The sequence below is a fragment of the Phytophthora cinnamomi genome (assembly GCF_018691715.1).
Source record: "Phytophthora cinnamomi strain GKB4 chromosome Unknown Contig73, whole genome shotgun sequence".
Lineage (NCBI taxonomy): Eukaryota > Oomycota > Peronosporomycetes > Peronosporales > Peronosporaceae > Phytophthora > Phytophthora cinnamomi.
In genome coordinates, this window is record NW_027151006.1 from 20,073 (window position 1) to 47,295 (window position 27,223).

The window sequence follows — 27,223 nt, forward strand, 5'->3', positions numbered from 1 at the left end:
GAACCGGCGCCGACAACACTCGACTACTCGGCGGCGAACGTCAAGAATCCCGAGTTGTCGGCAGACCAACAAGAGAGCATGATCGAAATACTCCGACGCCATGAAAGTATCATGATTGCAAGCGGGAATGCACTCCCACCGCCAGCATATGACGTTGTCTGCGACATAGATGTGCAGGGGCACGCGCCGATCAAACAGCGGGTCCGACGGATCCCGTTCAAGCAGATCAAGAAATTGTACGAACTACTCAAAGGACTGCTCAAAGCAGGGCTCATCGCGTTCTCGGACAGCCCGTGGGCCTCGCCAAACGTCATTGTCATCAAGATATTGAAGATTGATGAGCGCAGTTCGTCCCGCGAGTCGTCGCTGCCTCACGCTCGAGCTCGGGATGCCTCCCGACGACGTGATGACAGACGTCGCGATGACTCGCGCCGCCACGAGCGCTCGGAAGACGCTCGCCGACGTGATGACCGCCGACGCGACGACTCGCGGGATGCTTACAACCGTCGCGACCGACGCGAACGAGATTATGAGCGTCGTCGCGACGACTCACGCAATACGCCTCGCGTGAGCCTAGTTGAAGCATCTGTCGCCGACATCGTCGCCGAACTTCATGGACGGGACAAGCGGGACACGCGCAGCGAGCTGCAGCAACAACGCCACAGATATGATGGCGACAGCAACAGCGAAGATGGAAGTGAACACGGCAGCGACGACTCACAACGTTGCGGCGAAGACTGAGGTGATAGCTATCCGTCAGCCGGAAGCGACCACTACCTTGCGGCAGCCAATGACAACGAACGACGAGTTGCTGCTGAAGGCACGTACGCCCGGTCCGCCAACCGACAACCCTGGGGTGACTCAGCGGGGCGCAGCCAAGGCCGGGACAATCGGCTCCAGAACCGCGGTTACCGCAACGAGAAACCTCGCCAGTATGGACCGTGCGCAGCCTGCGGGGCTCTACCACTCGGCACACTACTGCCGACGTCGGTGCAAACTGTGCAAACAAGTGCACGACGCCGGAAAATGTGAAATGTTCCAAGAAATCACCAAGATGATCAAGTCGAAGGTGGACAAGAAAGACCTCACACCCGAGCTCCAAGAACTCCTGTTTTCGGGCCATTTAAACTAGGCAGCCCGCCAACTACGACTGGGTTGGTCCCAATCGGGCTGCCACAGTTAGCCGAGCCCGCGATTGAAGCCGAGTGCATCTTTGCATTTGTGGGCGAGTGCGAATGGACGAAGGCTGAGCAAGACAACGACATGAAAACGACGAAATTGGAAAAGGAGAGAGGCAATTGCCTCGGTGGAGGTGTATGGTGTAAAGAAGACGATAAGGAAGAAGTGGGAGATACCACCGAAGACTGGCTGACAAGTGCAATACAAGAAGACTCGCGCCGACGACTCGTTTCAGAAGTGCGACTCTTAGCTGGAGAACGGATGGGATGGTGGTCGGCGCAGAAATTTGACAAGCACGTAAGGATGCGGACACTGGTGAACGGAGCCATGAACGACTCGCGCACGAGGATATTGCTGGACACTGGGGCAAACGTCAGTGTCATCTCGGAGAAAATTGCCAAGCGACTGAAACTCCGCGAAGTAGTGGGGCATGGACGTTGCATGGATACAATGGATGTACAAGGAATCACCAAGGGCAAGATGATGACGACTCGCCGAGCGAAGGTGAAAGTCACCCTTGGATGGGAGCGCGTTTATGTTTTTGAAGTCTGGATAATGGATCACTGCGCCGAGGTAGACGTGGTGCTTGGCACCGACTTTATGATCCCGGCCGGTATCCGACTGGACCACCTCAACGCGACGGCCAAGCTTCCCGACGAAGTAATGATCCCGCTGATCAAGACTCAAAACATGATGGACGAGGCCGAAGGAAGCCACGTCACGTACGGTCCGACGGAACCAATGCAAATACCGGGCCATGAATGGGACGAGTTCAAACTACAGCGGCGACAACCCGAGACGACGACTCACGTGCCTTGGATTCGCCGAACTGAGACGTTCATCCCGACTGTCACCAGGTTCTACAAGGGACGTTCGGTCAGGATTCGACTTACCAACGACACCGATAGGCTGGCGGGTTGTCCGGTACACTTCCCGGTGATAGTCTGGGTTCCAATTGGGTCGCTGCCGAAGACTGAAGGCTACGTGCGGCTAGAATCCGCAAAGTACAAGGAGTGGCAGGTACTCGCATACGCTGCCGCACGAGACAAGACACTACTCAAGTGGGAAGCTGAACTCTACCAACAATGGTTGGCCAAGCAGCCTCCAGCGGTGGAACAAGTGAGTTACCCGACACCCAAAGGTATCCTGCAGCGACCTGACGAAGACTCGGCCGAGAAACCACCCGTCAACAGTGGACATGACAGTGCTGACGACTCGTCGGTGACGGATGACGCAGAATGGATAGCGGAGGAACATCACCGACGACTCGACGCTACTGCCGGCGACGCGACGGGGTGACGACAACTGACGATGAAGCCATGACTCCAGAAGCAGCTGGATCAGGACTGGAAACTGCTGAGTCGACGGTGCGCCGCGACGAAGACCAGGACTAGAGTGCAGTCCGAAGAGGCATCCACCGATGACTCAGACTGCACCCAGCCGAGAAGCCGGAGCCATTTCAACGCTCTCGACCAGACGTTTATAGCAATAATGCGCGTACTGGCCACGGAAGGTACCGTCGACAGAGACGGCGAGACGACTGAGCACCCGGCGGCGGACATCGAACTAGAAGACTACGCGCATGAAGTAGCGTTCTTCCCCGATTTATCGGAACCGGCGCCGACAACACTCGACTACTCGGCGGCGAACGTCAAGAATCCCGAGTTGTCGGCAGACCAACAAGAGAGCATGATCGAAATACTCCGACGCCATGAAAGTATCATGATTGCAAGCGGGAATGCACTCCCACCGCCAGCATATGACGTTGTCTGCGACATAGATGTGCAGGGGCACGCGCCGATCAAACAGCGGGTCCGACGGATCCCGTTCAAGCAGATCAAGAAATTGTACGAACTACTCAAAGGACTGCTCAAAGCAGGGCTCATCGCGTTCTCGGACAGCCCGTGGGCCTCGCCAAACGTCATTGTCATCAAGAAGAATGACCAAGATATCCGCCTCTGCATCGACTACAAGATGGTCAACGCGGTAACGGCGATCCTGGAGTACGCCATGCCACTCGACGACGACTTACTCACGGACCTGGAGACTTACCTGTGGTTCTGTTCGCTCGACGCGGCCAGCGGATTCTGGGCCATCCTGATGACTCTACGTGCGTGCTAGATTTCGGCATTTGTGTGTCCTCTGGGGCACTTCGAGTGGCTACGAATGCCTTTCGGCCTCAAAAATGCGCCGATGATCTACCAACGGATGATAGACAACGCGTTGTGGGGATTTGTGCAACCGAAGGGCGGCTGGAACGCCTTTGCAGCAAAAACGAAGGCCGCCGAAGACTCGGCAGAACACTGCCGACGCCTCGAGTCGTCACCTCGCCTACCAGGCACTACAGCGACGACTCAAACCAAGTTTGCAGCCGCCCGCGATGACTCGAAGACGGCTGAACCCATTACTCGGCTCATTAACCGCCCAGAAGCCGATATGTTTACGACCAACGAAGCCGACGAGTCGTCGCTGGTGCCGGTGTTCGACCGGCGATCCTTCGTGGACGATATCTGTTTCGGTGGCGAAGACTTCGACAGTTGATTGGCGACGCTGGATCGGCTCCTCAGTCGTTTTGAAGAATGCCAGATCAGCGTCAGCTTTACCAAGAGTATTTTCGTGCAAGGACGCGTTGACTTCCTGTCCCATGAAGTGTCAAAAGACGGCATTCGGCCCGATCCGAAGAAGCTGGACGCGATCACTAAGCTGTCGTTCCCACGAACGAAGAAGGGAATGTAGTCTTTCCTAGGTGCGCTGAATTATTACAGCCGCTTCATCCAAGGCTTCGCTGTCTACGGCGCGGCGCTGTACCAGCTGAAAGAAGACGATTTCGCACCAGAGGGTGACCTCACAGTTGCCCGCCGAAGCTTCCAAGCTCTCCAAGACAAGGTTGCGACAGCGCCGATACTCCGCCACTTCGACCGCACCAAGGAAGGCACGTCATGCTGTTCGCAAATGAGTGGGCATTGAGCTCCACGCTGCTACAGCTGCATGTGGACAAGTTGCACCCTGTTCGCTTCTGCGGACGTGTATTGAGGGAGGCCGAGATGAACTACCAAGCAGCGGAGAAAGAGGTGCTAGCGCTGTCGCTACTGCTGAAGACTTGCTACACTCAGTTGGCGGGGCGGACAATACGAGTCTACACTCGCTTCTCCACATTGGAATGGATTACCAAGTCGAAGTCACTCTTTGGGAGAGCTGTACAATTCGCGGTATTGCTCTCCCCATGGCACCTGATTGTCCAACGAGTCAAGGAGAAGGACTGTGCCTTCACCCAGCTGCTCCAGTCGACGGTGACCAACTTCGTGGATCTCGATGACTCACTGGAACTGGTTGCCCCGCCGACTAAAGGCTCACCGACGACTCGCAAGGACCCAAACTTGCTCTATGCACGCCTACCGACGACTCATACAGGATTCGTGGTCTCTTTCGATGGGTCAGCGAAGACTGAGAAGTACGGTGGTTACGGCAGTTGCTCATGGATCGTGTGGAGCCTTCCGGAGTGGAAAATAGTTATTGCAGCGAACGCTTACCTCGAGAAAACCACGGTCAATATCGCCGAGTACACCGGCATGAACAACGGCGTTCTCGCCACGATCGAACACGGCGCCGAAGCCTTAGTGGTCGTGGGAGAGTCGAGACTCGCGATCCAGCAATCCCTAGGGGTGATAGCTTACCGGAAGGAATCACTGATGGCACAGCGGAATCATCACAAGGAGATCACGGCACGATTGAGGTCAGTCAAATACCTGCACGTGGTACGCGAATACAATGCTGCCGCGGACTCGTTGTCAACACAAGCCTTGGAGTCAAACGTTTCCAAGGTCATTCTGAGTGAAACCCGGAAAGCAGAGTTGGCCGGACTCAATCGGATACAAGAAGTGATCTACGAGTCGCCACCGCAAGGATCAGAAGCACAAAACCTGGTTCCAGGAGTCTCTATTCAAATTCTGAGCGGCGTCTTAACCGTGAAACGCAAGACATTTGCTGATTTCGTACGTCCAGAACCTGGAATGCTACTGGCGATGACTCGGGCGCCGACCAAGAGCAAGAAAAAAACATGTCTGATTCACACACGACAAGCCGAAGCCACCGCCGAAGACTCGCCCTAACCGGAAACCTCCCGAGATTCGACCTCCAGAAACGACTCAAGCTCCACCAGCAGCTCCTAACGCACAAGACATTGATCCTGTGGAAGTCCAAGAAGAGAGACGACGACGCGTAGCTGCTGCACATGACGAAGAATTGCGATGGGCTAACCTGAAGACCCTGTTACGTGGAGATGTTGAGAAACTTGGATACCGAGCCGCCAGAGATGCATGGAAAATCGCGGATAAGTTCGTGTTGTCGGAGGACAATTTGCTATACTACATGGGAACGAGTCGTCGGCGTGATGCTGAGTCACAAGAGGAGACCTCGCTGCGTCCGGTGGTACCCACCACGATGATTCAAGAAGTGCTCCAGAATTGTCATGACTCGCTGGAAGGTGGCCATCAGCGTGTGATGAGAACCTACCAGCGCGTCAAGCGAGATTACTACTGGTTGGGACTCTACACCGACGTGGAAAAGCACGTGAGATCGTGCCCCGATTGCAGCACCAGCAAGAGCCGCCCCCAACTTAAAGGATATTCTCCTGGTAACGTGCTGGCGGAACGGCCTTTCCAGTTAGTGTCTATGGACTTTGTGATACCACTGCCGAAGACTCGGAGGGGCAACACAGCCCTGCTGCTCTTCCAATGTTCCTTCACGAGTTTCATCATTGCGAAAGCCATAGCGGATACGAGCGCACTAAAGGTAGCACAAGCACTCGAAGAATGCATATACCGACGTTTCGGTGCGCCATCACTCATCCGCCATGACCGCGACCCACGGTTCATGAGCGAAGTGTTCCAAGCGTTTGCAGAAATGATGTAGTCAAGGTCCCGAGCATCGCTGAGTTACCGGCCGCAAGCCAACGGACAGCAAGAACGGTCAGTCAAAACTGTAATGCAATCCGTCAAGGTATACGCTGAAGACCCGCTCCAACAAGACTGGGGCGAGATCGTGGAGGGCTTTGTCTTCGCCATCAACAACTCACAAGACACGACTCGGAAGGAAACACCATTCTACTTGGTGCACGGGTGGGATGCCCAGTCAACGCTGAAAGCCATGTCATCCTCGCTCCGATACGGCACGCCGAAGCAGTCAGACGCACTGGCGTGGCGCCGCGAAGTCAACAGACAACAGCAGATTGCTATGGATATGGCCAGGGAATACCAAGCCACCGAGAATACTCGCAGAGCCCGGGAACACAACGCCAAACTCAGCAGGAAAGAGAAGACGATACTGGCGAAGGCTCGGGATCACGAGTCGTCGGCGGCGGCATAAGATCAACCGTCTACGGGACAAGACACCCCCGTCCCAAGCGACCTGTCGCTCAAACCAAAATTAAGTAAGCATGGGCCACCGACGACTCGCGAGTCGTCGGCGAGTGCCCCAAACCAACCGTTTGCGGGACAGGGGGTACATGTGTCTCGGGACAGGGTGGATCCACCGAAGACTGGCGGAATTGAGCCGATTGCAGGCCGAAAATCAATGCTGCCGGTCCCGTTTGATGTCGGCAGCGGGGTCTGGTTGTACATGGAGAGAGTCAAGCCCGGCCTTACCAAGAAACTGGTACACCGGTGGTATGGACCCTTCCGGATCAAAAAGAGGATCGAAGACTATGCCTTGGAACTCGAGTTACCGGACCGCAGTGGATACCGATTCTATCCAGTCGTCCATATCTCCCTACTGAAGCTGGTTGATGAGTTTGGAGATCGACCGAAGACTCGTCTCGCGCCCGGACTTGTCGACGACACGCGACTAGACTTTGACGAAGAACTGCTCCCTGAAGATTTTTGGGAGCCAGATCACGTGGCAGGAGAGTATTGTGGTGTTGCAGAACACACAAATATCGTCAGATGTGGATCTCCAGCACAAACCACAACAATCGCCGAGTTAGGTCGGCGCTTGTTGGCCTGCGCAGGGGTTGTCCCCTCGCGGTTCGGCCCAACCGGGACAGCGGGTGTCTCGCCTCTCGCGGACACCTGCCGACCAAGGTCCACTCTTCCAGAGATCCGCCGAGCTAGCGGACTCCGTTCACAAACTCCTGTGCCCTCCACCAAAGGATGGACGGCGGCGCGCTAGCGCTTTTACAGGCCGCCGGGGCAGAAGCAACCCGACTTGAAGAGTAACGGCACCCGGGCTGTCCGGCGTACCGGCTCGCTGAGCTAGCGAGACTTTTCCTTCGCACTTGGCGAGCACCCAACGCCCAATCCCGGGCCGACCTAATCTCTTGGCGCTGCCAGTCGAGTACCCTACAAGCTATACCTCTCGGGTACCGACGGCAGGCATAATCCGACCCCGTGCAGGGACTTACCGGAAAGTGTGCACGTGTTGTGGGCCTAGAAAATTCTGCTCTGTTTGTTCTTAAGTCTCCTGGGCGCCCTGAAAGGGCGCCTCCACTATTCCTAAGGTCCTATACAAATATCAAGTGAAATGGAGTGGTTTCGGATCTCGGCCGACCCTTCACCCTCTCAGCGACGCTTCGAACTCGGCGGAGCCGGATAAGTTGTCCGGATAACCCGGCGAGCTCGACGGGGAGGTCTCGCCGACTCGGCTGAGTGCTGCTGAGCTCGCCGGGCTCACGCTTGGTCCTCTTGTGCGCCTTCTGGCCGTGCACCGTGTCGTTTGGGCGGCCGGCGGCTCTGTTTAGCCGAGCTCAAGGCCTGTAAACTGCCTTGAACTCGGCTGAGCGTCTCCTAGCGTCCCCGTACTCGGCCCGCTGTACTTGCGTATTCTCCTTGCGTAGCGCCACCCGTCCTTGGTCTCCGGTGCTCTTGATTCCCACTCAGTCGGCCGCGGTGCGCTCGTGAAGCCTGCGAGCTCGGCGAGCTCGGCGGACTGGCACAGTGTACCATCCAGCCGAGTAGTACCGTCAGCGCCGCTTTCCTGGCCGTCTTGGTACTGCGAGCTCGGCGGACTGGCACCGTGTACCATCCAGCCGAGTAGTACCGTCGGTGCTGCTTTCCTGACCGTCTCGGTACTGCGAGCTCGGCGAACTCGGCGGACTGGCACCATCCAGCCGAGTAGTACCGTCGGCGCCGTTTTCCTGGCCGTCCTGGTACCCTTTTCTGCCTTAACTTCGAGTGCTCCACGAAATCTGGTGTTCCCTACACCACAACTGCCCCGGTCACGTTCCGAGCCGAGGTGGTGAGGGACTTGATCATCACTCTGGGTCAACCTTTCTCTTCGGCTCCAAACCCAACGGTCTCGTCATTCATCCATCGTCATGCCGAGTCGCGACGAGCCCACTGCCTCCTCGGTAAGTTGCTTCCTCGTTTAGTACTTGGCGGTTCTCCAGTACTGACCAGCTTGCTCCCTCTTTCTCCAGGCTTCATCACCAAGTGTTCCAAATCCACGACCGCCTCTAGGTGTGGTGAGGTCCGCCGAGTCGCTTGGTCGGCCGTCCCGGGCTTCAGGGGTCAGCGGTGAGCGAGATGGCTCGCTCATCGATCTGACCAACTCCCTGGAGTTCGACCGGGAGTCTGGTCCGGCTTCTCGCACCTCTCCCCCTCGTCCGCCGAGTTCGCATGGCGACACCACATCGGGCGCCGCCGGTGTTGGCCGGTTGAACTCGGCGGAGCAAGCGAGCCTAAGCTCCCTTGAGGCGCTGGTGCGGGCCGAGTCGGCTAACCGTCAGGAGGAGAACGCTGCTCTCGCCCGACTCCTGGCGTTCATCTCGACTCGGCCTCCTCCTGCCATAGACCCGGCGGGGCGACGTGCTCTCCTCTCCGCTTCTTCTCTTGCCGAGGTCACGGACGTTCTTCAGGGCCAGCAACCTACGCCGAGTTCCGCGAACGACGTGGCCGCTCTCCGGGTCGAGCTGAGCACCGCCGAGTCCGTCAACACCCATTTATCTCGGCGTTTAGACTCACTGGCTGTGGAGAACGCCGAGCTCCGGGACAAGCTGGAGGTCGCCGAGCGCGAACGTGCTCTTTGGGAGCGGGAGGCTAAGAAGTTGGCTCCATTTATGACTTCCCTCCGTAAGTCTCTGGCTGCGACCGAGGCCTCCCTCAAGACTGCCCGCGAGGACCAATCAAAGAAGGTGGCTGCTGCTTTTGCCCACGCCGAGGCCTTCTGGGCTCAGGTCAAGGGGCGCGACGCCGAGATCGCGCGTCTCATTAACGCCATCTCGGCGCGGGACGCTGAGTACGCTACCTTGCAAGGGGTGGCGGCAAAACACTTCGAGCAGCTCACCGAGTCAGCTCGGCTCCTCTCGTCTGGGGACTCTCAGCCTCTCCGTCACGCTCAGGCCACCATCGCCGACCAGCGCCGGGTCATTCTGAACCAGAAGAGGATCATCGCCCGCCAGGGGTTTCTGCCCATGCACGACCCTCACATGGCTGCAGCTGCTGGTGCCGGTCTGGATGTACCAGGGCTCGACCCCGCCGAGCTGCAGCTGAATGCGCGCTTGTGTAGGGTGTTAGCGGCGAGGTTCCCGGAGGTGATGGACATCCCCGCCGGAGAGACTCGATCGGTCGAGTTGATCATTCATCCTCGCCAAGATGGGTCGTCAGCGACTCCGCCGACTTCGGTGGTTTCGTCGAGCTCGTCGTTTCTTGGCGTCTCGACTCGCCCATCTTCTCCAGTGTGTCCGCCGAGTTCCTCCGTGGCGCCTGCATCTGCATCGGCCGCAGGGTCAGCTCAGTCGACCCGCTCGTCGAGGCTCCGGCGGAGTAAGTCGGTGGATCAGCTTCATCGAGCTCGGCTGGACACTTTGGCGCCAGCTGAGCGGCTTCGCCGACTCGCGAATCCCAAGTCGCTGACTGCTGCGGGGCCCCGGCGGAAAGAGCACGTACCGCCTCCTCAGCCTTACGCCTGCCCCCTTCCTGGCGAGCCTGGGCACGAGGAGGCTGTTGCCTTGCTCGACGAAGTTACCCAAGAGCTTGGTCTGCCGAGTGTCTCTTCCTCGAGCTCGGCGGACGTCCGAGCCGGCGACCTTGGTGAAGCTGGTTCAGCCAACGACTCCGCTATCGACTTCGACGAGCCGGATCTCACCGAGCCAGTGGTTCCTCTTGTTCCATACTCGGGTTCTCCATCACTTTCACCGGCGGTTGGTTCCGATGCTGGTACCCCGTCGGCTGGACAGGTGGTTCCACCTGCAACAGCGGCTGCCTTGTCGGTGAGCTCCGCTCCAGTCCCGAGCTCGGCGACTCCAACGCGCGTCGGCCCCTCGGCTCCGGTGGTCTCTATGACCGCTTCCAGCTCGGCGAGCCCTTCCGTGGTTGGGAGCACGGGTCGCTCGGCTGCTGCTTCGGCTTTGGCTTCGGCGACACGCCGGCTATTATCTTGTTCGATTCCCCGGTCATCGCCGCGGTTTCGTGTGCGTGGGGCCGACCGATCCAGTTCGATTTCGTCGACCGTACTGACTCAAGCTCCCAGTACTCCGTCGAGTTCCACTCGGCCTGCCGTGCTTGCTGGTTCCGCCGCGCTGACTTCACCCTCCGGTCGGCCAGCCCGAGTTAAGGCGGCCACTGCTCGGGTCCTCAGTGCGCACCTCCTGCATGAACTGGACACTCCCGACGACGTCGTCCTCGGTCGACTGCACTCCCAGGACTCGTCCAGCGGTAACTCCGTTGACCCCACTGGGACGTCGGCTCACCCGCTGAGTATCTCGGACGGGGCTTCGGATTCCGATGATGGTGGAGGTGGGAGCGATGGACTCGGCGGAGTCGTTCCTAGGTCGAGCCCGGCTGCCAGCGACGAGTGGGAGGAGAAAGCTGAAGCTGATGCAGAGGAGAAGGAAGCGCGGAGTCAGGATTCACCGGACTCCGACGACATCCCGCTCCGTTCCCTTGTTTCCAAGACCCTGCCTCCTCCTACAGGCAAAGCTCAGTCGTATCACGCGGCCCGTCGGACCTTACTGGGCTCCTCCGCCGAGTCGGATGACTCGGACTCGGCCCATCCCAAGAAAACAAACACACGGTCTAAGAAGAAGCGCGTTCACAAGCACAAGCACCGGCGCCGGCACAAGCACGAACGCAAGTCCAAGCACGAGTCGAAGCATCGGTCCAAGTCGACGAAATCAAAACGTCGAGCTTCTCTCGACTCGGCGGATGACTCTCGGTCAGCTAAGCGGAGCAAAAAATCGGCTCCGCCGAGTTCCCCTGGGTCGGCTAGCTCGGCTAGTCATTCCCGTCCAGCTCCGCCGAGTTCTCCTGGGTCTGCTAGCTCGGCTGGTCGTCTCCGGCTGGCTCCAGCTCGCTCAGCAGGGACCCGGATCACAGCGGGGGACACTGGTGTGCACCCCAACCTGGTGTTGCCCCTGGCTCTGCGGATTTCGTATACTGTGTTGCAGACTCGTGCCGCGCAGGCGGTCTCGCGGGACTCCCGGATCTCTCCGCAGTTGGCTCAACTGAAAGAGCCGCGGTTCCTGCACTTTGGATCTGCCCGGTGTTGGAACGCGATCCTCGGTCACCAAACTGGGCAGATTGCCGTGGATACTTCGACCGGCAAACCCCGGGTGCCTCCCACCAAGTGTTCTCCAGCTGGCATCCGAGCTTTCGCGGACGTCTTCGACCCTGGCCACCCGGCGCAATGCATCCGCCGCCTCCTTCCTGACACCCCTTTTCTCTTCTCTCCGCGGGTGTTCGAGGAGGCGCGATCTCGACTCGCTAGCTCGGCTAGGCCGAGTAACTTGATGGAGCGACTGGGGGATCTCTGGGTGAAGATTCGCGGTGAGATTCCGGCTCCGGTTGGCAGCAAGCGTTCGGTCGTCGACAATCCAACCCGGTACTTCGTGGCGCTGTATGAGCGGAATCACTGGCTCGTCGAGTCGAGTATCCTGATGGGTCTTCACCCGTCTCAGAATGTCGGCTCGACCTACGAGGAGATCGCCGAGTCGTACGGGCTCTGGCTCTTGTACAAGGCTGCTCGGAAGCGCCGCAGCGACGCCCTTCTGAGCTTGATGACTATCCTGCCCGACGAGCTACATTCGGCGGTGATGAAGGAACTCGGCGGATTGGCAGCTCCAGAGGTGGACGCCGAGCTTTTCTTCGAGCCTTCCGTTCCGTTATACCCACTGGTGAATCTCTCCTGGGTGCCCTCGGACAAGGATTGGTGTCAGGCAGCGAAATCAGTTGATTGCAGCGAGCCTTGGCGAGCTTGGTGGTTGACGGATCCGGCGGCCCACCCTTTCAACACGTGCTTCAGATCCCGGAACGTCGAGTTCTTGGTGTTCACGTCGAAGGGGTTGACCCTCGTCTGGTGGAGGACTCGGTCGGCGAAGACGTGGACTTGGATGAGGCGGACCCGCCCCAGATGTCGTCGAGTGCCCCAGTCCCATCCAACCGGTCAGGCATTCACATCTTCCAAGGGTGTGAAACCGGAGAACTCGGCTGGTCGGCGGAGGACCTCGATCCGCCTTCTGGGTCCCTGCTCAGCTCACCCAACCTGTGTGGGCCGTCGCCGGTGTATTCCATCTTCGGGCCAGCGTCGCCCGAAGGGCCTCTCGACTCGACGAGTCAGTCGGTGCTGCCTCCCGGCTCGGTTGGTGTCTCCGCGTCGGCCGCTCCCGGTTCTGGCGGCCCAGTGAGCTCGACTACAGCGGCAAGCGCGGCTGCGACAGCAAGTCCAGTGATGGCGGCGAGCTCGGCGAAGGTGGTGAACTCGGCGGTGGCTGCCAGCTCGGCTGCTCCTGCTAGCTCGGCTACCATAGCGAGCTCAGCGAGTGGTTCCATGAATTTATTGGCCGCGGCTGCTTCGCTTGCGGGATCGACTATTTCGTCAGCACACGGTGATGTTCAGCTTTGATGTGCCAGCTCGGCTCCTTGTGATTTCCTTTCTCCATAACTTCCATTTCGTAATTCATGCAATACATGTAGTTTGACGCAGTAACCTTCTTCAACTCGTCTCGGCCTGCTGGTCTTCGCCGAGTCGGTGGATCATCATTTTTCCGGTGCAATAGCTTTTAAGCCTCATCTGCAACTTGCACCATTTGCAGACGGTTTTCGCGTTTCTTTTGCTGCAGATGGTCAAAGAGAAGTCCTCCGCACGAGAAGTTTGACAGTGGTTCCCACGTTGGCTCATCGTAGCCGACCCACTTCACTCTGAACATCCTCTGCGTCCTGGCCGTGCTTGTAGATAGCGGTAACTCGTCTTCTAAAATGGCCTCGACTTCGTACTTGTCAGCGTCCTCGTCCGGTTCCCAGCTGTCTTCCGGGAGCAATTCCTCATCGAAGTCGAGTCGGTCCGACTCCGCGAGCTCGGCTACCAGCCGAGTTGACGGTCTCTCGCCGGGTCCAGTAACGGCTTTCAGCGTGGAGACGTGGACGACAGGGTGGAACCGGTATCCGCTCTTGTCAGGAAGTGCTAGCTCGTAAGCGAACTCTTCAACCTTCTTCTTTACTCTGAACGGCCCATGCCATCGGTGGGCGAGCTTCTTGGTCAGACCCGGCTTGACTCTTTCCATGAACAACCACACTTGGTCACCTTCCTTGAACAACGACTTCTTGGGTTCAGCGAGCTCGACGGACTCGGCGGACTCGGCGGATTCAATGCCTCCGTCTATTCTTGTCCGCCCGGCTGACTTGTCTTCTCCGCCGAGTTGTTCTGACTCGGTTTCTGGATCGCACCGCTGGGTTTCACCTCGAACACTAGCAGGGACAGCTCTCCTTTCGACTCGGCTGAGTGCTTCGTTGTGTTCCCTCGCTCGCCGGGCTTTCTCCCTTAGTTGGAACTCGGCGGCCAGTCGTAATGCTACTTCTCTCTGTCGGTTGGCTTTTCGGCGCCACTCCACAGCTCCCGCCGAGTCCGCCGAGTTGCCTCCACCCTGGCGGACGGACTCCGTTATAGCCTTGAGTGTAGACCTAGCGTCCCAGCCGTGTACCAAGTAGAACGGTGTTTCCCGCCGAGTCGAATCTCTTGAGTTGTTGTTAGCATGGACCAGCTTCTCGGCTACGTCGTCCCAGTCGGCTTGGAGTGGATCTTCCACGTAGACGCGGACCGTCTGTATCATGGTCTTCACTGACCGCTCTTGCTGGCCGTTCGCCTGTGGCCTGTAACTCAGCGTTGCTCTTGATCTCGACTGCATCATATCTGAGAACTTCTGGAAGACTTCACTCATGAACCTTGGGTCTCGGTCGTGTCGAATCAGTGACGGGGCTCCGAACCTCCGGAACACGCACTCCTCAAACGCCTTGGCGACCTCAAGTGCCCCTGTCTCGCTCATAGCCTTCGCGATCACGAATCCAGTGAAATGGTCTTGGAATAGCAGTAAAGCCGTGTTTCCCCGCCGAGTCTTTGGCAGTGGGATCACGAAATCCATGGACACGATGTGGAACGGTCTATCTGAGACCACGTTGCCCGGCGAGTATCCTTTCAAGTGGGGCTTGCTCTTGCTGGTGCTACAGTCTTCACAGGCTTGGACATGCTTGACCACATCAGCATATAACCCGATCCAGTAATAATCTACCCGCACTCTATGGTAAGTCCTGACGATTCCTTGATGCCCTCCTTCGACGGAGTTGTGGCAATTTTGCAAGATCTCGTCAATCATGGTCGTCGGGACCACCAACCTTAGCGACAAGCCCAGTTCGCCGAGTTCGTTCGGTCTTCTTGCCTTGTCTTGTCGATACAGAAGGCTGTCTTCACTGAGTACGAACTCTTCGGCGACCTTTCCGGCATTGTGAGCTCGGCGGAGTGTTAACTGGGCGTAGTCGCCCCGCAGATAAGCCTTGAGGTCCGACCACCGCAGTTCTTCATCTTGCGCTTTGGCGATTCTTTGGCGGCGTTCTGCTTGTACGAGCACTGGGTCGATATCCATAGCGTTTGGTTCCCGGGCTTCGCCGAGTTCCGCAGGGAGCTCGGCTGGGCTTACCGGAGTTCCTCGTCTTCCTCCGAACTCGGCTTCGCCTTCCACCGCCCGTCTCTCGTTTGGAGGCCTGCTGTTTTGCTCGAATTCGTCAGGTGGACCCCTTTCTTGTTCCACTGGTGCCGGGCCGTCCTCGAATCGGACTCGGCGAGCTTGGCTCCGCGTCACCGCTGCGACTTTGGGTTCTAACTCGGCTTCCTCCGTCGAGTCTTCAGCTCGATACAGCATCTCTTGGATTCGATTCAACGTTTTCAACTGGGCCTTCCGCTCGGCGTTCAACACCACCTTCCCAGCTTTGTCTTCTAACGCTTCTGTCGCGAGGGAGTCGGCCGCCGAGTTGTAGAGGCGCACTACGTGGAGATATCGAACTGAATCCAGCTGTTCGACTAGCTTCTTGTGACGTGCCAACTCGACTTGGAGTGCTTCCTTCTTACACGCGATCACCCCCATGGATTGCTGGATTGCAAGCCGAGAGTCGCCTACGATTATCAGATCAGTGACCCCGCGTTCTAAAGCGGCGGTCACCCCATTGTTCATGCCAGTGTACTCGGCTATATTCACCGTGGTCGACTGGAGGTGCGCACTCGCAGCGATCTCAATGTGCCATTCAGGCAACCGCCACAAGATCCACGAGCAGCTGCCGTAGCCACCGTTTTTTTTCGGTCTTCGCCGAGCCGTCAAATGACAGTACGTGCCCCTTGAAGGCTACTGGTACACGCGCATAGAGGAGTTCTGGGTCCATCCGGACGGTCACCGAGCTCTTAGACGGTGGGGCTACATGTGCAAGTAGTTCGTCGAGTCCTACTGCCGGGGTTATCGACGCCTGCAGCAGCTGAACGAAAGCTACGTCTTGTTCTCGGACTCGCTTGACCTTGAGGTGATACGGCGACAGGAGCACCGCAAAGCTGACCGCTCGGCCATAGAGAGATTTCGAGTTAAAAACCCATTCGAGCGTCGAGAACCGCGTGTAAACATTAATCGTCTTCCCAGCGAGGAGTGTATGGCACACTTTGATGAGCTGGAGGAGGGCTAGTACTTCCTTCTCGGCGGGGTGATAGCCGAGTTCGTTATCTTTGAGCACTCGGCCACAGAACCGGACTGGGTGGAGTTTACCATCGTGCATCTGCATCAGTGTGCTACTCAGTGCACAGTCGTTCGCGAATAGCATAACGTGGACGTCTTCCGCCGAGTCGAAATGCCGCCGTATTGGGGCGTCTGCTACCTTCTTCCTCAACTCGGCGAACGCTGTCTTGGCTGCGGATAGGTCACCCCCTGGCTCGAAGTCGGTGTCCTTAAGTTGGTACAGTACGGCCCCATACACTGCCAAGTTCTGGATGAACCGGGCGTAATAGTTCAACGCTCCCAGGAACGCCTGCATTCCTTTCTTCGTCTTTGGGAACGGGAGCTCGGCGATGGCCAACACCTTCTTCGGATCGGCTTGAATCCCTTCCGAGGTCACCCCATGGGACAGGAAATCGACTCTGGGCTGGACGAAAATACTCTTCGGGAAACTCACACTGATTCGACACTCGGCGAACCGGGTCAACAGCCTGTCCAAAGTGTTCAGGCAGTCGTCGAAACATCTTCCACCAAAGCAAATATCGTCCACAAACGACCTGCGCTCAAACACGGGGGCCACCTGCGACTCATCCGGTTCTCCAGTCGAGAACATATCTGCATCCCGGTTGTTGATAAAGTCTTCAAGCGGATCGGACTCAACCTGGGCTCGGCGATCTGCTTCGAACTTCGACATCGGACTCGACTCGGGTCCGAACTCGACTAAGTGGGTCTTCCGCTGAGCCTCCGACTCGGCTTCAGCTCGGCGGATGCGCTCGGCGAAGGCGGACCATCCACCCTTAGGCTGCACGTACCCCCACAGTGCGTTGTCGATCAATCGTTGATATATCATGGGTGCGTTCTTAAGGCCAAATGGCATTCGTAACCACTCAAAATGACCCAGTGCGCAGACGAACGCCGAGATCCACCGAGCGCGCCGAGTCATCATCACCGCCCAGAAGCCACTCGCTGCGTCGAGCGAGCAGAACCACAGGTAACTCTCAAGCTCGGTGAGCAAATCATCCACCAGTGGCATGGCGTATTCCATAAGCAGCGTGACGGCATTGACCATCTTATAGTCGATGCACAGGCGTATGTCGACCCCATTCTTCTTCAGGACGATCACTATTGGGAGGCCCACGGGCTGTTGGAGAACGCTATGAGTCGTGACTTCAACAGCGCCTTGAGCAGCTCATATAACTTGCCCAGATGTTTCAACGGAACTCGGCGGGCGCGTTGCCGGATGGGCTCATGCCCCTGGACGTCGATGTCGCACACCACTCCATACGCCGGTGGGGGCAACGCGTTCCCACTAGAAATCATAATGTGTTCGTGTGCCTTCAATACGTCCACCAACCGCTTGGACTGCTCCGCCGAGTGGGCCTCGCACGTCATGTTACTTGCTGAGTAGTCGAGCTGCGTCGGGACGACCTCTGCCAGATCAGGCAGGAAGGCCAACTCGTGAGCGTAGTCCTCTAACGCCAGATCTACTGCGGAATGCTCGAACTCGGCGGACTGTTGGTCTTCTATGGTTTCCCGCTCTTCGCCGAGTCGTGCAGCGAGGAGGTAGCGTAGCCGGAGGTTCTCTTCCGGGTCCTCATCCAGGAATTCATCACTGACATCGACTTCTTCGCTGTTGGAGCGTCCGGAGGGCGGGCCAGGTCCGGTCTCCCCCGGGATCAACTCGACTGACTTCGAAAGATGTGTCGACTGTTGTCCTTGCACCCTTGACTCAGCTGAGTTGCTCGGCGAAGAGGGGCCGCTCTGACCGGTTGGGCACGTGGCCATATCCTGGTCGTGTGTCAAGGTGAGGCGGTTGTTTCCGTCTACAACGTCGCTCTCATCGCCTCCCGACTCGGCGGAGTCATCCTGTGGGCTCCATTCGCTGTTAGCCGAGTTGATAACGTGGCCGTCGTTCGCGACTGATAGATTGGACGGGTTAGTCCGTCCAGCGAACTCGGCTAGCTCTTCTCCTCGCCGGGCCAGCAGTTCCCATTGCTGGGCGCACGTGAGTCCCGGTTCGCTTCCTGCTTCGGGGGGGGTCGAGCGACCATCGCCTCAGGTTCCATGTACGGTCTACGTTCCACAGCTGGCGGCTGTCGTGCCAGCCACCCTTCATACAGCTGCTGTTCTTTGTTCAATAGCACTTTGTCGATAGCTGCTTCATTGGCCAGGACCTGCCAGTCCCTGTACTTCGCTGAGCTCAGCCGGACATATCCCTCAGGAGGAAGTACCCCATGCGGGGCCCACGCAACCACCGAGAAGTGGGCTGGGCACCAGACAGCCACCGCCCTCACATTTGTGAGCACTACGCGCACGGCTTTGCCACTCCGATTGACGATCACGGTGGGAACCCAGTCTCGTGTGCGCCGTATCCACAAGTCGTGCGTCGAGCCGTCGGGTTGTTGCTTACGCAATTTGAACTCGGCGGGGAGCCTACTCGGCAAGCTCATAGGCTCCGCAGGCCCGTCGGTGATGTACAGGCTGTCCCGTGGCATTTCCGCTGCATTCTTCGATCGAAGCAGCGGAACGATCACCTCGTCGGGCAGTTTGGCGGTCGAGTTAAACAAGTCGAGTCGGATCCCCGCAGGGATCATGAAATCCGTACCTAGGATTAAGTCGACTCCTGCATGGTGGTTCATAATCCACACATCGAACTCGTAAGCTACTTCCCAGCCGAGTGTCACTTTCACTGTCGCCTTGGTCTGAGTCGGGACCTTGTATTCCCCCAATGCCTTGTACATCGATCTGCATGTCGTGGCTCACGACTCGCTGCTTCAATCGCAGCTTCTTGGCGAATGCTTCCGTGATGGCTGTCACATTCGCCCCCGTATCCAGTAGGATCTTCGTCCGCTGGTCGTTCACCGCTCCCATCACAAGCGCTCTCATCCGAACTCGGCGGTCGAACTTCTGGGACGACCACCACCCCAATTTTTCTCCAGGGAGCAACTTCATCACCTTCGGGGTCGTCACCGACTCTCTCGTCCGCCGAGTCACCACTGCACTATTCACTATCGCTCGGCGTTCTTCATCCGATCCGTCGAGCTCACTGCCATTACCGTCGTTTTCACTTGCACCATCACTATCCTCACTCCGTTCTTCGGGCCATTTTGCTTCGCCGACGAAAGCAAACACAAAGTTCGCTTCTACTGCCGACTCGGCGGACTGTGGCAGCCCGGTAGTGTCCAACCCAGTCAGTGTTGGCGGGCCGCCGAGTTTAAAGCACTCGGCGTATAGAGGTCTTGTAGATCATCTGGCACCTTGGACTTGTCAACATTTGCCTTGACAAACGAGGCCAGCTTCTCATAGCGTTGGAAAAGTTCACATTGCCCTGCATCATGAACTTGCTTGCAGAACTTATATCGCCGGCGGCAGCAGTGGGCGGAGTGGTTGGCCCCACCACAAGCAGCCCAGGGGCCGTACGGTGGGCGCTCACGGGAGTCACGACGTCCATCATAGTCTCGGCGCTCGGCGGGCCGCCCAGTTCGCTCAGTTGCCCCGGGCAGAACTCGGCGAACATCACCCCTTGGTGTTTTCGCCGAGTTGTTGCGATCGCCAGACAAACGACCGTGATCGCTCACGTTCCCAGCGTCTAGGAAGTCTTCTTCTGAGTCGTCCGCCGAGTCCGAACAGCTATGATAGCTGTCTTCGCTGCGGTCGCTCTCGGACTCGTACCGAGCCATGCGTCGCCGGCCCGCCACCTCGTACGGATCATCCTCCAGCACTGCAGCTGCTGCAAGTCGGCGGTCCCGGCCTTCATCTCGGCGCAGTCGCCGGTCGTCTCGGCGATAATCTCGTCGATCATCTCGGCGATCTCCACGGCAGTCTTCTCGGCGATATCCACGTCGGTCATCTCGGCGTTCGCCACGCCGGTCGTCGGCCCAGACGGCTTCCCATCTCGACTGTATGCTCCCATGAGCCGGTCCCGCTGCTTCTTCCGCTTTTCCCCCAGGATCTTCTCGTTGATAATCTTCTCCACTTTCTTGATGTCGTCGAGTTGCTGCGGATAGAGCAGGTCCATGATGTCGTCGAGTTGCTGCGGATAGAGCAGGTCCATGATGTCGTCGTCTCCACAATTCAACAAGAAGTGTTCGGCGTGATCAGCGGCGTCCGGCCCCTTAGACTAATACTGGATCTTGGCCGACTTCGCGTATCCGTTCAACCGGATCAGGAAGTCGCACACAGGTTCATTCTCCATACGCCGAGCTGAGTGATAGCGCGTACGTGCTGACTGGTCGAACTGTGAACAGTAGTAGTCCAGGAATGCCTCGCTGAGAAGGCTCCACTTCCGCTGAGTCTTCTTCGGCAGCTGGCGGTACCATCCTTTAGCTGCGCGCCCTAAACTCAGCGAGAACGGCTTGCACCAGGCATCTTGGGCCATCCTCATGCCTTTCATCTCGTAGATAAATCGCTTCAACCACTGGAGCGAGTCTTCAGAACGGTAACGCTTTCCCTCGAACTCGGCGATCTTGTCCAGTGAAGCGTGGGTACGTACTTCCAAGTACTGGGCTCTGTCGCTGTCGGTGTCGTCGAAGCTCAGTCGCTTGATTACCGCCTTCGTCGAGTCTTCCGCCAAGTCTTGATAGTCCCTTTCTTCGTCGTCGTCGTCTCCGCCGAGTTCTGCTTCGTCCGCCGCGTCGTAGAACTCGGCGTACCGACCCCCACTCGACCTCTCTCTCACAGGAGTCTTCATGTGGGAGTCTTCAAAGTACGGGGTCCCTTCCGTCGCCCGGAACACCTCACGCCGGCCTTTCTTCGTCTCCGGCGTCTTCGGCAACGGAATCCTGCTGGGGTCTTCGCCGAGTTGCTGGGGCTCGGCGGTTCGTTTTGCGATCGATTGCCGAGGTCCCGCCGGTTGTTCGAGTCCGAACGCCCATCTCAGTCGCCGTTTCCACCGCATCAACTCCAGCGAGGCTCGCCTTGGGGTCCATCCGTCCAGCATCAAGCTGCTGGGCCGACTCGTGCACCGATACCCCATTGCTTTCAGCAGCAGCATGGTATCCTCCGCCAACTGGTTGACATCGGTGCTATTCACTGGCTGGGCCAGCTCCGGCCCCAGCATAGGCTACTTCGCTTGGGCCATCGCCACCGGCCCAAACATCACCATCCAATCACTCTGCGTCTTCATCTCTTCGCCGAGTCGAGCCAAAACCTTGTTCGCACTCGGCGTATCCGCATTCTTCGTCGCTCGCGGTATTAGGGGCGGACGGTCCCCTGGAGCAACGTCGTCATCATCATCGTCCGCATCATCGCCGAGCTCGGCGGTTAAGTTTCGCTGAACTGGGCGCGGATTTCCCACGCGCCCAACTTGTAGCGACAACTCCTCGACTTCGTCGAGTAGTTCCGCCGTCGACTTCACCGCGTCATACTCGGCCTTCATCGCTAAGTCTTCCTCGTCATCACTCTCATGGTCCTGGGCCTTCTCGTCGTCGAGCGAGACGGAGCGCGACACTTACGCCGTCGCGTCCATAATCATCGCCGCCGTCGAGTCCGTCAAGTTGGTTAGCTCCGCTAAGTTAGCTTTGATCGTCGCCAGGCTCGGCGTTACAATTCCCTTGACCATCTTCTCTCTCCTTGCTCTTCTCAAACCTTAGTTATCTGGTACCTACGAATCACAAGCACACCCCTGCTCCCGGATCGCGCCTGCGCAGGGGTTGTCCCCTCGCGGTTCGGCCCAACCGGGACAGCGGGTGTCTCGCCTCTCGCGGACACCTGCCGACCAAGGTCCACTCTTCCAGAGATCCGCCGAGCTAGCGGACTCCGTTCACAAACTCCTGTGCCCTCCACCAAAGGGTGGACGGCGGCGCGCTAGCGCTTTTACAGGCCGCCGGGGCAGAAGCAACCCGACTTGAAGAGTAACGGCACCCGGGCTGTCCGGCGTACCGGCTCGCTGAGCTAGCGAGACTTTTCCTTCGCACTTGGCGAGCACCCAACGCCCAATCCCGGGCCGACCTAATCTCTTGGCGCTGCCAGTCGAGTACCCTACAAGCTATACCTCTCGGGTACCGACGGCAGGCATAATCCGACCCCGTGCAGGGACTTACCGGAAAGTGTGCACGTGTTGTGGGCCTAGAAAATTCTGCTCTGTTTGTTCTTAAGTCTCCTGGGCGCCCTGAAAGGGCGCCTCCACTATTCCTAAGGTCCTATACAAATATCAAGTGAAATGGAGTGGTTTCGGATCTCGGCCGACCCTTCACCCTCTCAGCGACGCTTCGAACTCGGCGGAGCCGGATAAGTTGTCCGGATAACCCGGCGAGCTCGACGGGGAGGTCTCGCCGACTCGGCTGAGTGCTGCTGAGCTCGCCGGGCTCACGCTTGGTCCTCTTGTGCGCCTTCTGGCCGTGCACCGTGTCGTTTGGGCGGCCGGCGGCTCTGTTTAGCCGAGCTCAAGGCCTGTAAACTGCCTTGAACTCGGCTGAGCGTCTCCTAGCGTCCCCGTACTCGGCCCGCTGTACTTGCGTATTCTCCTTGCGTAGCGCCACCCGTCCTTGGTCTCCGGTGCTCTTGATTCCCACTCAGTCGGCCGCGGTGCGCTCGTGAAGCCTGCGAGCTCGGCGGACTGGCACAGTGTACCATCCAGCCGAGTAGTACCGTCAGCGCCGCTTTCCTGGCCGTCTTGGTACTGCGAGCTCGGCGGACTGGCACCGTGTACCATCCAGCCGAGTAGTACCGTCGGTGCTGCTTTTCTGACCGTCTCGGTACTGCGAGCTCGGCGAACTCGGCGGACTGGCACCATCCAGCCGAGTAGTACCGTCGGCGCCGTTTTCCTGGCCGTCCTGGTACCCTTTTCTGCCTTAACTTCGAGTGCTCCACGAAATCTGGTGTTCCCTACACCACAGTATGAAGTTGAAGCCATCCTCGACGACCGTGTGCCGTTGTCCACGGGAACTGAAAGAGCAGTGCGCGAGTTTAGAGTTAAATGGGTCGGCTACGATGAACCAACGTGGGAGCCAGCCGCTAACCTTTCTTGCGGAGGGCTCCTCTATGATTACCTGCGGCGAAAACGAAGTGAACAGCGCCTGCAGATGGGATGGTTCAAGTCGCTGACGAAGACTAGGTGGCTATGAGTCACCGCCATGACGACCTGTACTTGGGGCAACGCAGCCCAAGACCACAGGCGAAAACAGCTACTGCGGCGTTATCTTTTGCATTTAAAAATTAAAACGCTACCAAGACGGACAGCTAACTCAACGGCAACTCAGAAGCGGGATTGGAAATGAAAACCAAATGGATAGAAGACGCTGCCGACGACTCGCTTGAACCCGACTTCAACTCAATCAGGATCGGAGGCAACAGCTACCCGAGCCAAGACACCAAGCAAACTCGAGTCCTCGGAGCCACCAGCAGCGTCCAGAGCTTGTCCTCCCGGAACAGACGCAGCAGTCGGCGAAGACTCAGACGCAGCAGGAACGCGAGCATCACCAAACTCGGCCACCCATTCTGAGCTCAATTCACCCGGCTGCAGCGACGAACTCGGTACAACTCGACGACCAACATCGGCGCGCGAAGAACCAGCCGGGACAAAGAGCGGAGCCGACGGGTTGCACGGGACGAACGTAGTGTTGTAGGGGTGCTGCTCCGGCACATCGATCCAGCCGTTCCGCCAAGGCTCCGCAGCATCCAGGACCGCGACCTCGCTCAACCAGTCGACAGTCTTGGGCTCCCAAGGCAAGTACTCCAGAGAATACCCGGGCATGGTCGGCTCGAGCATGAACTCGGGCTTCTCCTCCGAGAAGCCGGGATCCTGGCTGCTGCCCCACTTCCAGATGTACGGGACCACCTTGGCGCGGAGACGGTCGCTGCGTTTGTTGCGCTCGACCACGTACCTGGACCAGGCAGCTTTCAAAGCATCCAAGTCCTTCCTCGTCCGAGTCTTCGGCGCGGCAGTCCAGTCCACCATATCCAAGTCAGCAGCAACTGCGGAGAACGTAGTCTCCACGGCCTTCGGAAGGATCCAGTGATCGCGCTCCCAAAGCGAGAAACCAAGGTCGACGTTGTCCGAGTCGCCGCTCCCACGAAAATTGCTCCAGTACCCCATCACTCGAGTCATCGGCGAAGCCCGCTGGGACACCTTGGAGTCGGGATCGAACTCTGAAGTGTCAAAAAGACACGCTTGAGACGGGAGTCGCCGGCGAAGCTTCTGCCACGGATGATCAGGGTTTTTGTAATCCGCGAATGCCGCGATGCCTTCAGGACTGGAATAATTCGGAGATCCCGGGGCACCGGTGCAGGTGACACGAAGCGGCTCCAGAAAATTTGCCCAAGTCTCTGCTCAGTGACCCGGCCAGCGACAGGCCCGTAAGACATGCGACGGAAGAGCACAAGAGAAGAGCGAAGACACAAGCGAGAAAGAAGACTCAAGCAAGTCCAGACAGAGAGCCGAAGAAGATTGCTCAAGATCGTCCAGACTCCCGCCATAATAAAGTCAAGTCAAACTCCAGACTCATTGGTCTCCGGACCCCGGACGCAGGATTCCAGACACCAGGCTCCGGACGAAGATCTTCGATGGGCGACCGGTCGCGCCCTGTCCCAGCCTGATTTGTACCCAGAAAGGCCTTCCAAGTTTCAAGTATACTCCGACCAAGATGTTAACGACCGACCAAGACGACCGACCATGATATGTTATGCACTGACCAGATTCCTGCCCTATCCATGACCTGCTCGACATGTGACGTGATTACGCCACGCCCCGACTATAGTGAAACCAAGATAAAAGAGCTGATTCCAGAGAGAACAGTGGATACAGAAGCCTAAGAAAAGATAATCAGACAGTTCAATTCGCCAAGAAGGGCGCAAGTGCTTCCCCGTCCCCAGGGACGAGGTGTGCTGTCAAGTAAGCGAGAGGAACAAGCCTCGACCGGGGGGATTAACCCTGCCGGCGGCCCTAAGCTACAAGACCTGCGTTTGGACGCGTCGTGACCGCGAATACCGCCGTGGAACTCTCCCAAAGGCTAAGACCAAGTTAGGCGGTGATCGGGCGACGCGCGCTCCGAAGTGACCTGTCCTATTTCATATTCCAGTTGTTGGTCCTTCGTTCGGAGGTCCCATTTCATATTAACTGCGTTTCTAGGAGGTTGTGTGTAGTCACCCCTAGATCCGATTGATTGACTACTGTGTGATAGGATTGTATATTGTCTGACCGGAGGTTGTTCTCCTTTTTTGGAGTTGAACATTTGGAAAGTCTTCCGCCTGGAGCTAATTATCTCCTTGCGGGAGCTGGTGCGCGTGAGGGAAGGGTGCTTTCGGACTCGACCGGTGGTCCGGAAGAAACTCCAGTAGACCGGAGTACGGCCCCCCCGCTCAAGGGCCCCCAAAGAATAAGTAGCGGCTGTATATTTGTATATTTGCATATTAACTCTCTGATTTTGAAGGTTTGGCTGGGAGGATCTGCTTGTGATCTCAACCCCAGTCGTGGAGACCTACGTTTGAAGTAACGTAAGCGCTCTACACTCAAGACCTTATCATTGTGAAGACAACTCACCAGGTGAAGTTCGTTCTATCGAAGATAAACGACACCTACAGGGATTCACAAGGTCACACGCCACCTCCGTTGGGAGCACCTAGTGCTGCTATCGGAGTCTGACCCCATTGGGAAAATCCGTAAGGAGGAGTAATTCTCCGGACGGGCGGCCCCGTGGCATCGTGCTATACACCTGGGCGGCAAAAGGCGCTCACCCGCCTCGCCACACAGGCAACCGAGCATTCAGCATCTGGGTCCAGCACTTGAGAGCCCCAGGACGCGTAAAAGGCGGCTCGATGTAAGGCACAGCCCACTTGGCCACTTGCTTGGAAAAACGGACGAGGGGTAACTGGCCCCGCGACTACAGGAAGACGCCGGGGACTGGAATCTGACCCAGGGGTGGACGACGAAGTGGCGACGACTCGGCTGCTTCCGGAAGACGCAGACTGGCGTGGAACGGAAGAACGACGGGGTTGTCGACGGTGACTCGTGTGGGTCTTCGGTGGAACAGGAGGTGTCTTCTTAGGCTCCACACCAGCACCTGAGATAGCTCCCGGCGACTCGGAACCTGGGAGCTCCAAGCGAGAAGAGGATTGAGGGACGCCCACCGATAACTCAATCACTGATCCAACGACCAAGTTCTCTGCCTCCGAACCAGTGTCTGGAAACCACTCGAGAGAAGCGCCAGAATCAACGTGAACTTGCTCGGAAGGAGGAGAAATAGTGCTCGACGAGACAACATCTTCATCCGATGACTCCACCACACGAGAAGACTTGCGGGAAGGAACAACGGGTGAGCTGTCCGACGAAGACTTGGCAGCGGCCCCGGAGAAGACGGCGCGAGCGGGCGGACCAGTAGATCGCTGAGAACGAGCCCATCGCCCCTTGGGTTTCCGCCTCGACTTGCCCTTGGACGACGAAACCCTGGAAGCACTCGGAGCTTGCACTGCCAACGCGGACCGAGACTCTGCAGCCGCAGGAACACTTCCGGAAGACTCGACAACCTCCACCTCCATTTCCAAGTGCTCACCATATTGAGAAGAAGTTCGAGAATCACCAGGAGCTGTCACCGAAGACTCACGGCTACCACCTCGACGAGAAAAAGACGTACGAGAGCCACGGACAGCAGAAGCTGAGTCTTCGGCGGGGCGGCGAGGTCTCTTGCCCGGGCGACTGGCGGACGGACTGCGACGGAGTGACGAGGAACGGACCCGCTTTTGCGACGCCGAACGAGAAACAGAGCTTGACCGACCACGAACATGATGAGAACCGGCTTCCCTTTGCGAGGAACGTTTGCGTGAGCAACCAATCTGCGCAGCGCGTAAGGCCCGGTCCGCTTCGATATCGGCAGCACGAGTCCCCGGCGTCGTCTTGTTCGCCTCAGCCGACCGCTCCTCCGACGACAACTCAACATGAGAGTCCGACTCCAGGAAAGCAGCGTGGGCCAAGTCAACGGCAATGGCATCCTCGGTGTGAGACGGATCCGCATTAGCCAGCATGTCCTTGAGGACCCGTGGCTAATGTCCAGCAGGTTCCAATTCAACTCACCAGTCGACAAACCTGTAAAGCATGAGTCATTGCCAGAATCAGAACACAGGCCGGCACATGCAGCAACTCAACAACCAGTACGAATGACA